Below are 17,678 nucleotides of genomic sequence, written 5' to 3' on the forward strand. Positions count from 1 at the left end.
AGGATAGGACAGATTCTTAGACATTCTACACTGGAACCCATTTCTAGAGGATACTTCAGTGAAATTTATCTAAATTTCAGTTGTACACATCTTCAGACTCAGCAATTCCCTTGATGGATGTTCATCCTAAGGGAATAACTGGACTGGTGTGCAAAAGATGTAAATTCTGTTTGTTCATTGCTGTATTGTTTTTACATTAATGACAAAAAAAAAAAAAAAAGAAAAGGAAAACTACCTAAATGTTCATCAAGAAAGGGCTGGTTTAAATAAATTTATAGTAAACTTATACATAGGCTAATACATACCCGTTTTAATGATAATATATAGCTGTTTATTAATATATAAATAGTTCCACAATGAAATTTGTTTAAAAAGGGAGGATTATAAAAATGGAGTATAGGGTCGCCCTGGTGGTGCAGTGGTTAAGAATCCGCCTGCCAATGCAGGGGACACGGGTTCAATCCCTGGCCTGGGAAGATCCCACGTACCGCAGGGCACCTAAGCCCGTGCGCCACAACTATTGAGCCTGCGTGCCTAGAGCCTGTGCTCTGCAACAAGACAAGCCACAACAATGAGAAGCCTGCGCACCACAAGAAGAGTAGCCCCTGCTTGCCTCAACTAGAGAAGGCCCATGTACAGCAATGAAGACCTAACACAGGCAAAAAAAAAAAAAAAAAAGGAGTATAGAGTATGTTCCATTTATATATTATATTTTCTCTCTCTCTTTATATATATGTGTGTATATATATACACACACACATTTCATTGTGGAAATGTTCATACATTGATAAATGTGTATATATAAAACATTAACATATATATATAGAGAGAGAATAGAACACACAAAATCCTGGAAGGACATGGGCCAAAAAGTTAAGAGCAGTATTTCCTGTGCATGGTGGTGGAAATATATTTTCATTTCTCTTTTATATCGTTCATTGATATGTGAATCATTAATAATGAGAATGAACTGACTAAAACATTAAGATTTCAAAATGGTTTAAAGAACCCTGCAACAAAAACTTGTAAACCCACCTCCAGCTTAAGAAATAAAATGCTACCAACACAGGTGAAGCCCTTTCCCTACTCTTTCCCATGGTACTCTTGTCCCTAGAGATAACGGTGATCCTGGCTTTTATAGTTCTCTATGCAATGAACTTCTTTACACTTTTATTATGTACATCCGTATACTTAGGCACATTGCATTTACTCTTAGAAAAAAAAAAGCTGTTCTCATTTTTTAAAAGAAATACCTTACATAGTTTCACTCTTTGGGCAGTGGGCCAAAGCCACTAGCAGAGCAAGATGCATACAGGGGCTCTGGGGGAGCAGTGGAGTAGACACCACAGGTTCAGCTGCATCCTGTCTGGCCACATCCCTCCCTGAGGCATGGGCAGGAATGGCTCAGGCACACCTGTGGGGCTCTATGCTTGGGCACAGGAGGAGAAAATAGAATACAGTGACACTCCACAGTTTTCTGACTGTCTGCCCTTTCTTACAGTGGTAAAGGCAGGATTCAACAGACCCACACTTTTATTTGTAAAAAGATGGACTAATGTCTTCTTACCAGCCATATTTGTGGATTCACATTGCCAGGGTTTTTAAAAACTAATTATTGCATAGCAACCTAGAAAAACATAAGTGACAAAGCAAAATTTTAGAAAGAGTTTATCACAATTTTTAAACATATGTGTGGATAAACACTTGGAGGGAAAGATAAAAGCATCTAATTTGTTGATGAAATCTGAGTGCTTATTTCTTTCCATTTTTAATTCTTATTCTTATTTTAGCATTTTTATATACCAAAAATAAAGAGGTATGATGGACCAAAAATATATTGCTCTAAATACCACTAGACAACCACCAGAATGACTGAAACTGAAATGGCTGATAGTACAGTGCTGGTGAAGAGGCAAAACTACTGAAGTCTCATTCCTCGCCTGTAGGAGAGTGCAGTGGTTCAACCACTGGCAAAAACTATTTGGCTGTTTCTAATAGCTAAATACACACTACACCATGCCTCAGCAATTCCACTTCTAGAAATACACCAAAGAGAGATGAATGCTATATCTGCAAAAAGACTGTAACGAGAACGTTCACAGACTCTCTACTTGTAATAGTCAAAGATCATCATTGGGAGAATGGATATGACAAGCAAAAACAAAACATGTGCTAATACATGCAATAGCATGGATGAATCTCAAAAACACACGGTAAGCCAAAGAAACAAAATACAATTAAATGGAAGTCCACATGAAATTCCTGATTAATTTGCTTTGCCATAAACAGTATTATTCTATACATAACAGAATGAGTCTCATAATTCACAGTTCACGTAATAAACTTATTAACAGATGGGAAGAGATGACAGCCATGGGCAAAGCTCTTGTTATTTCGAAGATGGGGAAAAAAAGGCTTATCAGGTAGAATTCTAGAGCCAGGACCTGTCTTTTGTATTGAACATCTTTTAGGGGCTACAAGGATGTTGGGAGACCTAAGGGAGAAATTGAAGGGTTTACAATAGCTTTTCAAGTTTAAATGAAGATTTCTTTAACTTTGATATTATACACAAATATGTGCCTGCCCCTTTAAAACTCTAGAAAATAAGATGTTGATGCCTTAGTCCTAGAGAAATCTATGCCAAAGACCATAAAAAAATTTTTAAAGGGTAAATGAGCTAAGAGCATAATGTGCCTTTATTAATTAAAAGCATTCCAGCTTTGAGTTTTCAAAAATAGGGCTGACGTCTAGCAAAGATGAATGTGATACAGAAACCAGCTTTCCATCATACTTGTTTGGCCCAAGAGAATTGTACATCACTGATTGTGGCGGGTGCTGAACACAATGATAAAATGGGCAATAAAAGAAAGAGGAATGTTTGTATGGTCACAATGAAGAACAAGTCTAAGCAAATTCCCAGCTTATTTGCTCCAAATGAATCTGCCCCAATAATGAAACTGAAAAAATAAATCAAGTGTGCACCAACAATTGATTCTATTTTTCCTGGAAGACTAAAGTACAGAGGAATCTGCAGTTCACACACACTGCCAAAGAACACTGTGCATTCTTTCTCTGGTTGTAGGGACGGTGATACCAATTATCCTTTTTGGTTAACCTTAGTTTGGGCAAAAGGCAAACTTGGGCAGTATCTGATATAAAGAGAAGGGCATGCAATTTGCCTTGGTGAGACTGCTTTTCGAGAGAACCTAGTATTGACAGTTGCTAAACTCTGAACTTGAAATGAAAAATTGAGTTGGCTAAGCCAGGCACAGTCAAGAAAAGATGTATACAGACACTGCTGAGAAGGCAGGGACAACTCCAAAAGCCAGATGCAATTTCTGGTCTTGGCATGCTGAATCGTATCTCATTAGAGGAGAGAGGGAGCTGGCAAGAACTGATTGTACACTGGCCCCACCATCTGTAAATTACATGGGCCCATGTTGTCACCTAAATCTGCAGGGAAATTTTGGTGATCACGAAAGGTGGGAGCCCCAGGAAGGCTTCTCTGCAAATCCTTCTGCTTGTCGAACATCACGTTTATGGCCTGAGCAACGGTGCAGAGTGAATTGACTGTCAAGGAAAATGCACTAACTGGCATCAAGCAAGGGAGAAAAGCCCCTGGGAAAGAACTGACAGGAGTGCAATGACCAGAGACTAAATTACCACCTGCTTAGGGTGGAATGAAAAATCCTCCCTGCTTGTTGTTTGGGTTTTATCAGCAACTGGAGACAATGACATAAAATACAAGCTAGCACTTAAATTATTCACGTCTGGTAACTGCACATGGTTTGCATGTCCGATTGAAGAACTATATGTGGGTAAATTCTGAGCTGTGGGTTTTTAGATGCAATGTGTATGAGGCAAGACAACAGATTGGAGATTCGGAGACATGGGACTTCTCCTGGACATGCCTGGATTCCATGTGGTTTTTTTTTTTTTTTTTTTGGTGCGGTACGCGGGCCTCTCACTGCTGTGACCTCTCCCGTTGCGGAGCACAGGCTCCGGACGCGCAAGCTCAGTGGCCGTGGCTCATGGGCCTAGCTGCTCCGCGGCATGTGGGATCCTCCCGGACCAGGGCACAAACCCGTGTCCCCTGCATCGGCAGGCGGACTCCTAACCACTGCGCCACCAGGGAAGCCCTCCATGTGGTTTTGAGAGAAATTATCTGACATCTTTTTACCTTGGTATCCAGGTAATCCTGAAGAATGATGAGAATACAGGACAAAAAGACCTGGGAGTTCAAATCCCGAGTCTGTCATCTAGTAGCTGTGTGAACGTGGGTAAGTCACTGAATTTCTCTGATCCTTGTAAAAAATAAGGTCAGAGAAATTTTTATAATAGAATCATGGCTCAGTGGAGAAAATGTATGATTTCATAAGAAATCAGAATACTTGGAATTATTTGTGGAAGTTCCTTGTTTAAAAAAAAGGTTTATTATACACATTTTAATTTTTATTATTTGTTTGTGCCATGACCTACCCCACACGGCAGTATGATGATGAGTAAAATATGTGAAGTTTTTATGGAAAGCAAGGTAATAGTACGGGGAGGCACCATGACATACAAGAAAAAGCAACGACTTTGGAATTGCATCAATTTGGGTCTGCGTTTACCTCTGAAAATTACTTAGTAACGGTGACACCTACCTGAGGTGTTTTTAACCTGGGGTATGTGGACCTAAAGGGACCATGGATAGAACTCAGGAGACCTGTGAACTTGAATTAAAAAAATTACACCTTGGGGCTTCCCTGGTGGCACAGTGGTTGAGAGTCCGCCTGCCGATGCAGGGGACACGGGTTCGTGCCCCGGTCCGGGAGGATCCCGCATGCCGTGGAGCGGCTGGGCCCGTGAGCCATGGCCGCTGAGCCTGCGCGTCCGGAGCCTGTGCTCAGCAACGGGAGAGGCCGCAACAGTGAGAGGCCCGCATACCGCCAAAAAAAAAAAAAAAAAAAATTACACCTTGCACTAACCTCTAACTGAAATGTAGCATTTGTTTCAATTACGAATATAGGCAACGAATCATAGTATTTTCGCAGTGTCTATGATGTCACACCCAGAGATGTCACAGATATTTTGATACCACAGTATAATTGTAACAGATATCTCAAAATATTGTTTATATTCATACTAATTTGAAATTATGGAAACTATTCACCCAGCACCTAAGCTTTCTTATTTAAGGCCTTAAGAAGCACATATCAAAAATTCATAATTTTAGTATTTTGACAATTGCATTGGAATATAATTGGTTTTCTTTGTAATATTATATATTTTAGCTTATGAACTTAAAAATATTATTTTGGGAAATAGTCCATAGGCTTCTCCAGCTCACCAGAGGGGTCCAAGGCACTAAAAAGTCCCACAACCTCCCTGGGAATTCATTTTATTAGGGGTAAAAGGGAGAGCAGAGCTGTGAGGCAGAGTCATTGTGAGATTACGGATGACACAGTGAAGTGCATTGCCCTGTGCCCTGCACACAGTAGGTGCTCAACTAACAGAAGCTAATCTGTGTTGAAAATGATGAGACAAAGGAAGTAATTTCCTGTATTATGCATTCCATTCTTCCTTAACATGACAATTTCAATAAAATTTAGCTTTGGTCTTCTAAGGACATAAGGCTAATGCTTTCTCATGACTTAACTGTCTTCTCTTATTCGGGCTGGATGGTCTTGTGTGGTGTTGGGGGGCATGGCTGTGTGGCTCTCCCCTCTAAGTCTGCATTGCTATTGCTGGAAACAACCTATGCACGGACCAGAGCTGAGAATCTACACTGTGAGGATGGTGAGGTCTTTCTGGGGCCACGGGGCTGACCCAGCTGCTCTACTGTGAGCCAACAGGCAGGGTCTTGGCCATGGTAGCGGAAATGAGAACAAGTTATTTAGAAACTGGGAACACGAAACTATTGTAAAGTTTGCCAGTGAAGGGGCCTTCGGAGGCAAGACTAGTCTTTAGGCTCAGCATAATGAACCTCAATGTGAGAAAATTAAGTTATGTTTCAACTTGAGTCCCAAATCAACAGTCTCAGCAATATGAGAGCATCCAGCAAAGGGGAGTGCGCGAGAGCAACGGAGGGAAGATTCATGGCCTTCTTAATTAACTCCGAGGTGCTACACATAAGGGGAAAACGATAAATCAAGTAGATTACTGCCAGCGATCTGAATTTCCAAATGAAATAAGAGAGGTGTAGCGCCTTGAGTCATTTTCTAAATGTGTATGGTGGCAGGCGGAGGGGCATCTCCAAGGTCGTCCCTTATGTTAAAATTTGCCACCGTGCACAACGGTGCTTTGATTGCATCTCATACCATAGGCAAAGTACTTGCCATACAGTCAGGTGTGAAGAGGCAAGAAATAGAAAGATGAGTAAAACACGTAATGGGAGGGCTACACAAGACACATACATATAAAACTATGATTGTTAGTCACACGCTTATTCAGGACATATTCACTGACCATCTATGATGTAACAGGCCCTGTTCCAGAAGCTGAGGACACAGTGATGACCAAGACAAAGTCCGTGCCCCCAGGGAGCGCCCATTCTCCAGCGGGAGCCAGGTACCAAACAACAAAGCAATTAATTAAACTGTGATTTGAGGTGGTCGTAAGTGACATAAAGAACAAGAAAAGCAGAGTAAGGCCGACAGGGAACTATTTCAGCTGGTGGTCAGAGAAGGCCTGCTGTGCAGGTGACATGTGACCAGATACCTGAAGGAGGGGAGGGAGGGAACTGCGTGAAGCTCTGATGGGAGGGAGAGCATCCCGGCAGAGGGACCAGCGAGGACAAGGGCTGGGAGCAGGGCGATCTCACCAAGCAGGAGCTGTGCTGGTGAGAGGTGAGGCTGAGAGGTGGCGAGTGCCCCATCACAGAGGCCTTGTTAGCCATGACGAGGAGTTTCATTTTGACTCCACATGAGACAGGAAGCCATTGGCGGGAGAGGGAGGTGATCTGACTTAGGGTCTACTAATGTAGAAACACAAGCAAAGAATCAGCATGCAGAATAAACAGGGGTTAATCCATGTGGCAGCCCTGTTATTAGCGGCAAAAACACAAACACATGCAAACAAATCTGGCAACAACCTGAATGTCCACCAATCAGCAGTGAAAGGGTTGAACTATTATACATCTGTTTCTTAGAATTTTATGTAGGTATTAAAAGAATGAGTTAGAGCTAGCCCTAACTTTGACCCGAAATAAGTTAAATGGAAATCAAAAAGAGAAGTGTGCAATTTATACACACACACACACATATACACATACATATATATATTTCAGGCTCCCATTTTTTATAAAAACAAATGTCACCAACAACCAAACCCCTACAATACATGTCTGTACCTGAGTACAAATGTAGATGGATACCCACTATGATGTTGGTTGCTCTGGGGTAGGAGGCTTGGTGGGGAGTTGGGGAGAGAGGAGATAAGCTACTGACCTTAAATACATTTGTACACAAATCTAAATTTTATGAGTCAATGGTCATAGCAAAGTGTGTAAATGCTATGATTTTGGAAAAGGAACTTAAAGATTTCAACAAGTCATTCTGGGATTGTGGGGAACCTTCATAAAATAGGTAGCATGAAAAGTTGATCTTGAAGAGCAAAATTGTCACAGCCAGGAAAGAGTGAAGAAAAGAGGAAGAACACGGCAAGCTGAGGGCAAAGCATGGAAGGTTTTTGTACCTGATGCTGATGGACTGATACTTTTTTTTTTTCTTTTTTTTTTTTGTGGTACGCGGGCCTCTCACTGTTGTGGCCTCTCCCGTTGCGGAGCACAGGCTCTGGACACCCAGGCCCAGCGGCCATAGCTCACGGGCCCAACCGCTCCGCGGCATGTGGGATCTTCCCGGACCGGGACACGAACCTGTGTCCCCTGCATTGGCAGGTGGACTCTCAACCACTGCGCCACCAGGGAAGCCCTGGACTGATACTTTTGACCAATCTTCTGATGGCAGCTGGCACTCAGGGTGGAGGCAGGCAGAGAGGTTCATGAGTTCTCGAGACAATCCGAAACAGGGAGTTAGAGTTTCAAGGAAGGACAGTAGCAGGGGAAGTGTTCAAAAGATGATGAGGGGGCTTCCCTGGTGGTGCAATGGTTAAGCATCTGCCTGCCAATGCAGGGGACATGGGTTCGAGCCCTGATCCAGGAAGATCCCACATGCCACGGAGCGACTAAGCCCGTGTGCCACAACTACTGAGCCTGCACTCTAGAGCCCATGAGCCGCAACTACTGAAGCCCATGAGCCACAACTATTGAAGTCCACGCGCCTAGAGCCTGTGCTCCACAACAAGCAAAGCCACCGCAATGAGAAGCCCGTGCACTGCAATGAAGAGTAGCCCCCGCTCGCTGCAACTAGAGAAAGCCCACGTGCAGCAACGAAGACCCAATGCAGCCAAAAATAAATAAATAAAATAAATAAATTTATTTTTTTAAAAAGGTGATGAGGATGCAGATGTTACAGATTTGGTGCCTGGTTATTTGGAAATGGGAGTGAGAGAAAGTGGTGGGTAGAAAATAATTAACTCCAAGCTTCCTAGGCTAATGAATGGGTAGGTATCATGAAACAACATTATGAATCCAAAAAGGAGAAGCCATTTTGGAGGGGGATGTGAAACAATGGGCCCAGCACTGGATGAATTGAGCCTGTACCGAACATTCATGTACCAACCGGCAGTTAGAAATGAGAATTGGAGAAATCCTGGCATTAGGGGTTGGGAGTCCTCTCCACAGAAGTGAGAGCTAAACTCAAAGAATGGAGTGAATACAGACGGAAAAGCAAAATTCTAGGCACAAAACTTAGGGAGAAGCCTCTATTTGTGTGGCCAAGAGGTAGCAGAAAAACCAGGACAGGACGAGTTTGTGGGTGCAAGGGAGGAAAGGGTTTCAGAAACAGACAGTGGCCAAGGGCATCAAATTTGGTAAGCAAGTAGGGGAACGTCTCAGGGAAGATGCTGTGGTTATCCATGAAGAGAAAACAGAAATGGATAGGGCATTCTTAGGATAGACCAGACCTTAGGATATATGAAGTGTGACTAAAAGAAGTCAGACAATAGGGGGTTTAAGGCCACATAGACGAGAGATGGATGTAGAGTACGGGCCTTGGCGCCAGCTTTGAACAAGGGAGAGAGAGAATGAACAGAACATGGATGAAAAATCCAGATGAGATTGGAGACGAAAAAGAGAGAAGTTGAGACGGGATGCAGAAATCGTCTCCATCTTCTCCGGACAGGAACTGAGAACATCTGCTGATGAGGGGACTGGGAATTCCTTTAGGAACATTAATACAATGGGAAACACTTGAAACGGACTGTGGCAAGTTTAGCAAGGTTTTAACTTGGGATGAAAGGATTATGGGACAGTCCTGAGGGTCCAGCTGAGGTTGGAATGGTTGTGTTTGTGGTGGAACACATTGTGCTGTAAGGCACTTTTCTGTAGCGACTCTCAGCAGCGAGCCTGAGAAGCGAGGCACATCATGTCAGGTTGACCCGAGGCTGAGACTGGAGATGATGAGTGGGCAAGGGCCCTGGGATGAGGGATTAATCCAAATCGGTAAATTCAAAGCTAATATCCAGCAACCAGCCCAAATGTGGAGGTAAGCAAGGAAGGAAGGGCTGAGATCCTAGAGGTCTCTAGGTAAATGTGGTGCCAGGAAGAGGGCACAAGAGGGAGGCAGTACTGGAGACTCTGATCCACAGGGAAATGTCACAGCTGGAGAGATTGAAAATAGAGCAGCTCTTGCTTAGGACAAAGTCCAAGAAATGGGTTTCTACAAAGGGGGGAAAAAAAGGAAATCTAAGACTATTTCTAAATGGTTTCAATATCACTGAATCTCTTTTGACCAATAAGTTTGAAGATTTTGAAAAAATGTAATGCAGCTTTGAAATGGACTTAAAGATGCATAAAAAGAACAATTACAAATACTTATGGGTAGACATAAGAAAGACTAAAAAATGGCCCAGTATGATTTGAGTCGTATGAGCAGCCTGTTTTAACATCCTGATTGCCCTAACTGTGGATGACAAGTAAGTTATACAGGGAGGCCCAGTACCTAAGAAGCGAATCATATCACCCAGCTCTGCCAAGACTCACCTCTCCTACCATGTGTTTTATGCCAGCAGCACAAGCTAATTCTGTTGGAGCAAGCCAAAATGTCACATAAGGGCTCTTTCCAGCTTCCCAATGTCTCCTGAGAGTACATGAGTCTTGCGGTACACAATGAGCAAGCCAAATCAGGTTAGAGATATTACAAGGAGAATCTGGAAGGCAGCCATCTTGGCTTTGTTTCAACTGATGTCCATAAAAACACAGGCTAAGAAAATGGTAGCACAATGTCTGGTGTTTGAGTTCTGACAGCATGCAACATGTTTATGGCATGCATTAGGCCACAAACTTCAGTCTGGGGCCGGGGCACACAGCAGAACCTCAGGTCTGGTGGACAGAGGGAAATAGGAAAGCATGTCTTGTACTGTAATAAATGATTGCTCTCAGAAGACCACAACAGGTGGTTTCATGAAAAAAAAAATCCACTGCTTTCAGATTTAAAAAAACCAGGGCCTCCCTGGTGGCGCAGTGGTTGAGAGTCCGCCTGCCGATGCAGGGGATACGGGTTCGTGCCCCGGTCTGGGAGGATCCCATATGCCGCGGAGCGGCTGGGCCCGTGAGCCATGGCCGCTGGGCCTGCGCGTCCGGAGCCTGTGCTCCGCAACGGGAGAGGCCACAACAGTGAGAGGCCCGCGTACCGCAAAAAAAAAAAAAAAAAAAAACCAAATACTTCAGGCTTGTTTGTATAAAATAAATGGAAGGGCAGTACACACTTGGCCAATTACAGCCTTTTTTATGAGGCCATGATTGACTATAATCTGGCAAAAATAAGTCCAACTGAAATAGCAAGAGTGAGGGTTTGGGGGAGTTAGGTGAGGTTTTGGAGTGGGAATGAAAGAAAGAGAAAGAAAGCTTTCATTAAGTAGTTCAGGTTCTGGTAGGAGAATTTCTTTTAAAAAAGCATCCAGACTAATTTTATTTTCATTCAAAACGAACTCTTATTTAGTATATTTTTCCTTTACGTCTTGAACACATTTATAATGACTGCTTTTAAGTCTTTGTTTCCTAAATCTAACACCTGAGCCATCTCAGGGAGGGTGTCTATTGACTGCTTTTTTTTTTTTCACGCCAAAGAGTAAGACTTTCCTAAGCCTTTCATGTCTAGTAATTTTTTATTGTGTATTAGACATTGTGTATCTGATTAATTTCTGTGAAGACTATTGATTTTTATTCTAGCAGGCAGCTCAGTTTCAGGTTGATCATGTTGAACTTGTGTAGGCCTACATTTATGGTTTATTAAGGCCGATCTGTGGAAAGCCCAAAGTGTTTCCCAAGACCTTCTAACTTGTCAGCACTCACCTCCAAACTGTCTCCTCTGAAAAAGTTATGGAGTCTTGGTTTTAGGAGCTGTTAGGGTATCTCTAGAGCAGGCCACACTCTAGAACAAAGTCCTTATCTCTAATTTGAGTCTTTCTGGTACCTCAGTTGGAAGATTAGGGTATTAACAGGTTGTTGTTTCCACGCTGGCTGGGCTAGAATGCAATGCCTACCAGTACTGCTTGACCTCTGGTCTTGCTGTTCCATCCTTACTCCTGTAGCTGCTGCTCTTTGGTAAGACTCACAGTCTTACCCTGAACATGTCCACTCTCAGCCATGGACTCATGAAGGACCTTCACACAGACCTTTGTGGTCCCTTTCTGCATAGATCTCTCATCTCCAGTCTCCCTGTGCTACAGATTCCAGCAGCTTTAGTTGCCCTAATTCTGACCCCTCTCTCTTTGGGTTCTAGCACACTCGACTGCAGTAAGGAAACTGTCCTGTCAGTGAGCCAGATGACCACAGGGCTCACCTCCTAAGTTTCCTTTATCTCAGGGATCATCTGGTACTGCCTATTGTCCAGAACTTGAAAACCACTGTCTCATCCATCTGTCCAGTTGTTTATGGTGGGGGAATTAGCAATGGCCACTGTTTAGCATACTTTATGCTGCATTCCATGTGAATACTGAATAAAAGTTGTACCCCACTCCATTTTTATCACATAGCCCTCTCAGTGCACATGGGAAGTAGAGGCTCCTGGTGTCTCAGAGAAGTGTCCCTAGAATCAATGATTTATTCACCCTCTCATTCACTCATATGAAAATTCATACTCACTCATTTACTCATTCAATAAACATTTATTGAGAGTCTACTATGTGCCAGATACTGTTCTGGGGGCTGGGGACACAGTCATGGGAGATAGAAAGTATCCCTGCCCTCGTGGAGCTTCTTTCCTGGTAGGAACTGTTCTGGCCCAGTTCCAAAGCAATGCTTCCTCTGCAGCTGTTCCTCTAATTACTGACTTGATAGAGAAAAGGGAGACTTAGCATGAGCAGAATATAAAGAATAAAAAAAAAAAGAATAATAAAAGACCTATTACTTATACAACACTTCCTATGTCCCAGGCACTGACTACTATATGTGCTTTGTCCACACTGATTTAATACCCACTGTTAGGAAGGTATTATTATTATCATTAGAGTTGAGGAAACAGAGGCTGAGACTTGCCGACTTGCTCACATAGCTCATGCATAGCAGAGACAGCACTTAAAACTAAGCAGTCTGACTCCTGCTCGCATGCTCTTCACCACTGCATTGCTCTATTCCTTAGAGAGAGAAGAGAATGACATTGGAGATGGGTGGGAAGAAACAGGGATCATTTCTAAACAAACAAAAAAAGTTTTATTTATTTATTTATTGTTTTTTAAATTTTTTTTATACAGCAGGTTCTTATTACTTATCTATTTTATACATACTAGTGTATATATGTCAATCCCAATCTCCCAATTCACCTACCCCCCCACTGCTTTCCCCCCTTGGTGTCCATACATTTGTTCTCTACATCTGTGCCTCTATTTCTGCCTTGCAAACCGGTTCATCTGTACCATTTTTCTAGGGTCCACATATATGCATTAATATACGATATTTGTTTTTCTCTTCCTGACTGACTTCACTCTGTATGACAGTCTCTAGATCCATCCACGTCTCTACAAATGACCCAATTTTGTTCCTTTTTATGGCTGAGTAATATTCCATTGTATATATGTACCACATCTTCTTTATCCATTCCTCTGTTGATGGGCATTTAGGTTGCTTCCATGACCTGGCCATTGTAAACAGTGCTGTAATGAACACTGGGGTGCATGTGTCTTTTTGAATTATGGTTTTCTCTGGGTATATGCCCAGTAGTGGGATTGCTGGGTCATATGGTAATTCTATTTTTAGTTTTTTAAGGAACCTCCATACTGTTCTCTATAGTGGCTGTATCAATTTACATTCCCACCAACAGTGCAAGAGGGTTCCCTTTTCTCCACACCCTCTCCAGCATTTGTTGTTTGTAGATTTTCTGATGATCCCCATTCTAACCGGTGTGAGGTGATACCTCATTGTAGTTTTGATTTGCATTTCTCTAATAATTAGTGATGCTGAGCTGCTTTTCATGTGTCTCTTGGCCATCTGTATGTCTAAAAAGCTTTATTTTTAATAGAAGCCACCTAGGTGTCTGGTCAGGTTGAGAGAAGCAAATGGATCACCATTCAAACAGGCACAGAGTAGAAGTTGATGGAGTTGGCACATAGGGCAGAATTTTGTCCTTGTTCTTCCCAGCTGAACATGAGGGAAATGGTAGTGTTCTGCATTTTGAATCAGAAAAAGACGAGCAGGCTGTCCTGAATAAAAGGCTTCATGGTTCCTTGGGGAAGTTGAGGATGTAAGTGGAAGTGACTGAATTCTAGCAACCCCCAACTAGCAGAACTAGTCCCATCAGATGCTTCAAGAAAAAGTGCTCTGGGATCAGGTACATATGAAAATTATACTATCTCTCTTGGAGACTTAAAATGCATATCAGCATAGGAGAGTATCTGATTAAATCCTGTGGTAAAGAAACCCATGTTATTTAACTCCAGATTTCCTCAAATCAATTCACCACAGAACTGTTTTGGGAATAAATGAGTTGTGTGTGTGTGTGTGTGTGTGTGTGTGTGAGAGAGAGAGAGAGAGAGAGAGAGAGAGAGAGAGAGAGAGAGGGAGGGAGGGAGAGGAGAGCAGGCAAACACCCACTGGAATTACTATTCTAGGGACTAGAATTTGCTGTTTAATAGCAAACACTAAGCTAAACAAAAATTCATTTTTAGAGGAGGTCATACCTAATTACTATTATGCCAAGTGGTGCAGGGAGTCTTACAAAGAGAATTCTAGTAGAGCTGTAGTTTAGGAATGAGAGAATATTACATGTTTATTAGGTAGTAAATGACAAGAATTGAGTGCAAGAAGGTACCCATTTGTGCCTAGTCATGATATTCCTTTATAGTTTACACCAAAATTATATACACATTTAAAAAATTAAAAGTTAACTTGGAAAATTCAATTATTTTAATACAAACATATTTTGTAGAGAAAATAGTGTAATTAACAGCTATAGCCATGTCTGTTATCATGTCTTTAAGTTATCCCAATTACCCATTTCTGGGGAGTCACAAGTTATTAATAAGCTATCTTGTCACCCCGAGGCAGCTACCTAAACTATATAACAATAACTTGAAGGAAATACCCAGATGCAGCCCAGCGCTTCTCATCAACCTTTCTAAGGAGATGCCTGACTTCACCCCACAGCGCACCTATCACCTGCCTACCGGTGAGAGGTGGTGGTGGACAGTTTCCTGTGCCTTCACAGGGCTCTGCCCTTTCTTTCCTCCCAATCTAAGATGCTAAGGCATCCTTCCCCACTCTAGCTGAAGCCTGCTATACTAGGTTGTGCCCTGCACGCTCAGGCCAGTTTTCTTGCAGCAATACGTCACTTAGGAGCTCCTGGTCACCTTTCTCATAGCATGTTTTAGCTTCTGCTGTCTCCTACTGTTTAATTTTATTAGGTTGTTACCCTCCAATTATCTACAGCACGGTAATTACTCTCATCTTTATGTCTTTCTGCATCCCCTCTGCCCAGCTGTCCTATCCGATTTTTTCATCATTAGTTTTCCACATTCTCCTCTTACTTTTCTAAGCTAGTACTTTACTCTCTGATATCCCAACAAGGCAGCCCGTAGAGCAATTAGAAACACAGGTTCTGGAGCCTAACTGTGCAGGTCTGAACCTAATACTCCACTTCCTACCAGCTGGGGATCTAGGGCAAGTTACTTAACTTCTCTGAGTCTCAACTTCTGAACCTGTAAAATGAAGATCATCACAGTACTTCTTTTATGTGGTCACTGTGAAGATTAAATGAAATAAGTAATGTGAAAAATGCTTAGCATAGAGCTCAAGACATAAAAAGAGTTATGTTTGCTCTTTCTAGTATTATTTCTTCTATATTGTCTCTTCTATCCAAAATCTAGCTTTTCTTCTTGCCCTTTATACCTTTTGCCAGGTGTATAAATATTATACAAACTAATCAATTAAATTTCCTATTACATGAGCTTGTCATTGTTTCGAACATCACAAAATTAACAGAACTTCCTATCCTTAAAATCCATATCTATCTTTTTTCCCCCGGAACTACTCCTTCAACCCTCACTAATTCATTCAATCTCCCTCTTTCTCATTAAACTATTTTTATTTTAAAATTTGCTCAGGTGTTGTAACAGATGCGCTTTTAAAGGAATTAAAGGTTGTTCAACACATTATGTTCAAGAGAGTAAAGCAATTTAAAATAGGTATAAACAAAGGCTCTCCGATTTCCACTCAGTTCTTTTTTTTTTTTTAATCCAAAAAGCTAACTCCATTTTTTTTTTTTTTTTTGCGGTACGCGGGTCTCTCACTGTTGTGGCCTCTCCCGTTGCGGAGCACAGGCTCTGGACGCGCAGGCTCAGCGGCCATGGCTCACGGGCCCAGCGGCTCCGCGGCATGTGGGATCTTCCCGGACCGGGGCACGAACCCGTGTGTCCCCTGCATTGGCAGGCGGACTCTTAACCACTGCGCCACCAGGGAAGCCCAGCTAGCTCCATTTTAAGAACCCTAACTCTGCAATTTCAGTCAGTGTTATTGCCAAAGAAAGTTTCAAGTCAATTTTGAGGTGCCCAGAAGAACATCAGAGTTGCATAAACAGATATATGAGCAGAAAAATATTAATTCTTTTCCTGTCTTCACTGCTCAGCAAAGTTAAGATTTTATTTCCCCCTGAGGTTTAAGGGGAAAAAAAAAACTTATTTGTTCAACTTTTTTTTTTTGAACAGTACTCTTTTCTGCAGTATTCAGGATATTGCCATCAAGCTGACTTTCTTTCTCATTACCTAACCTTTATTACTCTCTTCTTGCATCTTTACTGGCTTCATGTGAATTTCAATATGTTTTCCTTCTGGATCAAAGGCCCTTAAGACTCCTTTTTATCCCAATTTTTTTTCTTTTCTTTTTTAATTGAAGTATAGTTGATTCACAAAGTTGTGTTAGTTTCAGGTGTACAGCAAAGTGATTTAGTTATACATATATATATGTTCTTTTTCAGATTCTTTTCCATTATAGGTTATTACAAGATATTGAATATAGTTCCCTATGCTATACAGTAGGACCTTGTTGTTTATCTATTTTATTTTATGTATAATAGTGTGTGTATGTTAATCCCAAACTCCTAATTTATCCCTTCCCCCTCTTTCCCCTTTGGTAACCATAGGTTTGTTTTCTATGTCTGTGAGTCTATTTCTGTTTTATAAATAAGTTCACTTGTATCATTTTTTAAAGAAGCTACATATAAGCGATATTATATGATATGTTTCTTTGTCTGACTTATTTCACTTAATATGATAATCTCTAGGTTCATCCATGTTGCTGGCATTATTTTATTTTTTACGGCTAATATTCTGAGTAGTAATTGAGGGACATTTAGGTTGCTTCCATGTCTTGGCTATTATAAATAGTGCTGCTCTGAGCATTGGGGTGCATGTACCTTTTTGAATTAGAGTTTGAATAAGAGTTTTCTCCAGATATATGCCCAGGAGTGGGATTGCTGGATCATGTGGTAACCCTATTTTTAGTTTTTAGGGAACCTCCATACTATTGTACATAGTGGGTGCATCAATTTACATTCCCACCAACAGGGTAGGAGGGTTCCCTTTTCTCCACACCCTCTCCAGCATTTATTATTTATAGACTTTTCGATGATGGCCACTCTGACCGGTGTGATACCTCATTGTAGTTTTGATTTGCATTTCTCTAATAATTAGCGATACTGAGCATCTTTTCATGTGCCTGTTAGCCATCTGTATGTCTTCTTTGGAGAAATGTTTATTTAGATCTTCTGCCCATTTTTTGATTGTGTTGTTTGGTTTTTTGATATTAAGCTGTATGAACTGTTTGTATATTTTGGAAATTAATCCCTTGTTGGTCGCATCGTTTGCAAATATTTTCTCCCATTCCGTAGGTTGTCTTTTCATTTTGTTTGTGGTTTCCTTTGCTGTACAAAAGCTTTTAAGTTTAATTGGGTCCCATTTTTTGTTTGTTTGTTTGTTTTTGCGGTACGCGGGTCTCTCACTGTTGTGGCCTCTCCCGTTGCAGAGCACAGGCTCCGGACGTGCAGGCTCAGCAGCCATGGGTCACGGGCCTAGCCGCTCCACGGCATGTGCGATCCTCCCGGACCGGGGCACGAGCTCGTGTCCCCTGCATCGGCAGGCAGACTCTC

General features: G+C 41.9%; 1 protein-coding gene across 4 annotated transcripts in view; it reads right to left on the reverse strand.

The window, feature by feature from the left end:
- JAZF1 (JAZF zinc finger 1) overlaps positions 1-17,678 on the reverse strand; it is a gene marked incomplete at both ends in the record, with an annotated part of 355,552 nt that overhangs the window by 140,048 nt on the left and 197,826 nt on the right. The window lies entirely within an intron of this gene.

This window comes from Hyperoodon ampullatus (assembly GCF_949752795.1).
Source record: "Hyperoodon ampullatus genome assembly, chromosome: 9".
Taxonomy (NCBI): domain Eukaryota; kingdom Metazoa; phylum Chordata; class Mammalia; order Artiodactyla; family Ziphiidae; genus Hyperoodon; species Hyperoodon ampullatus.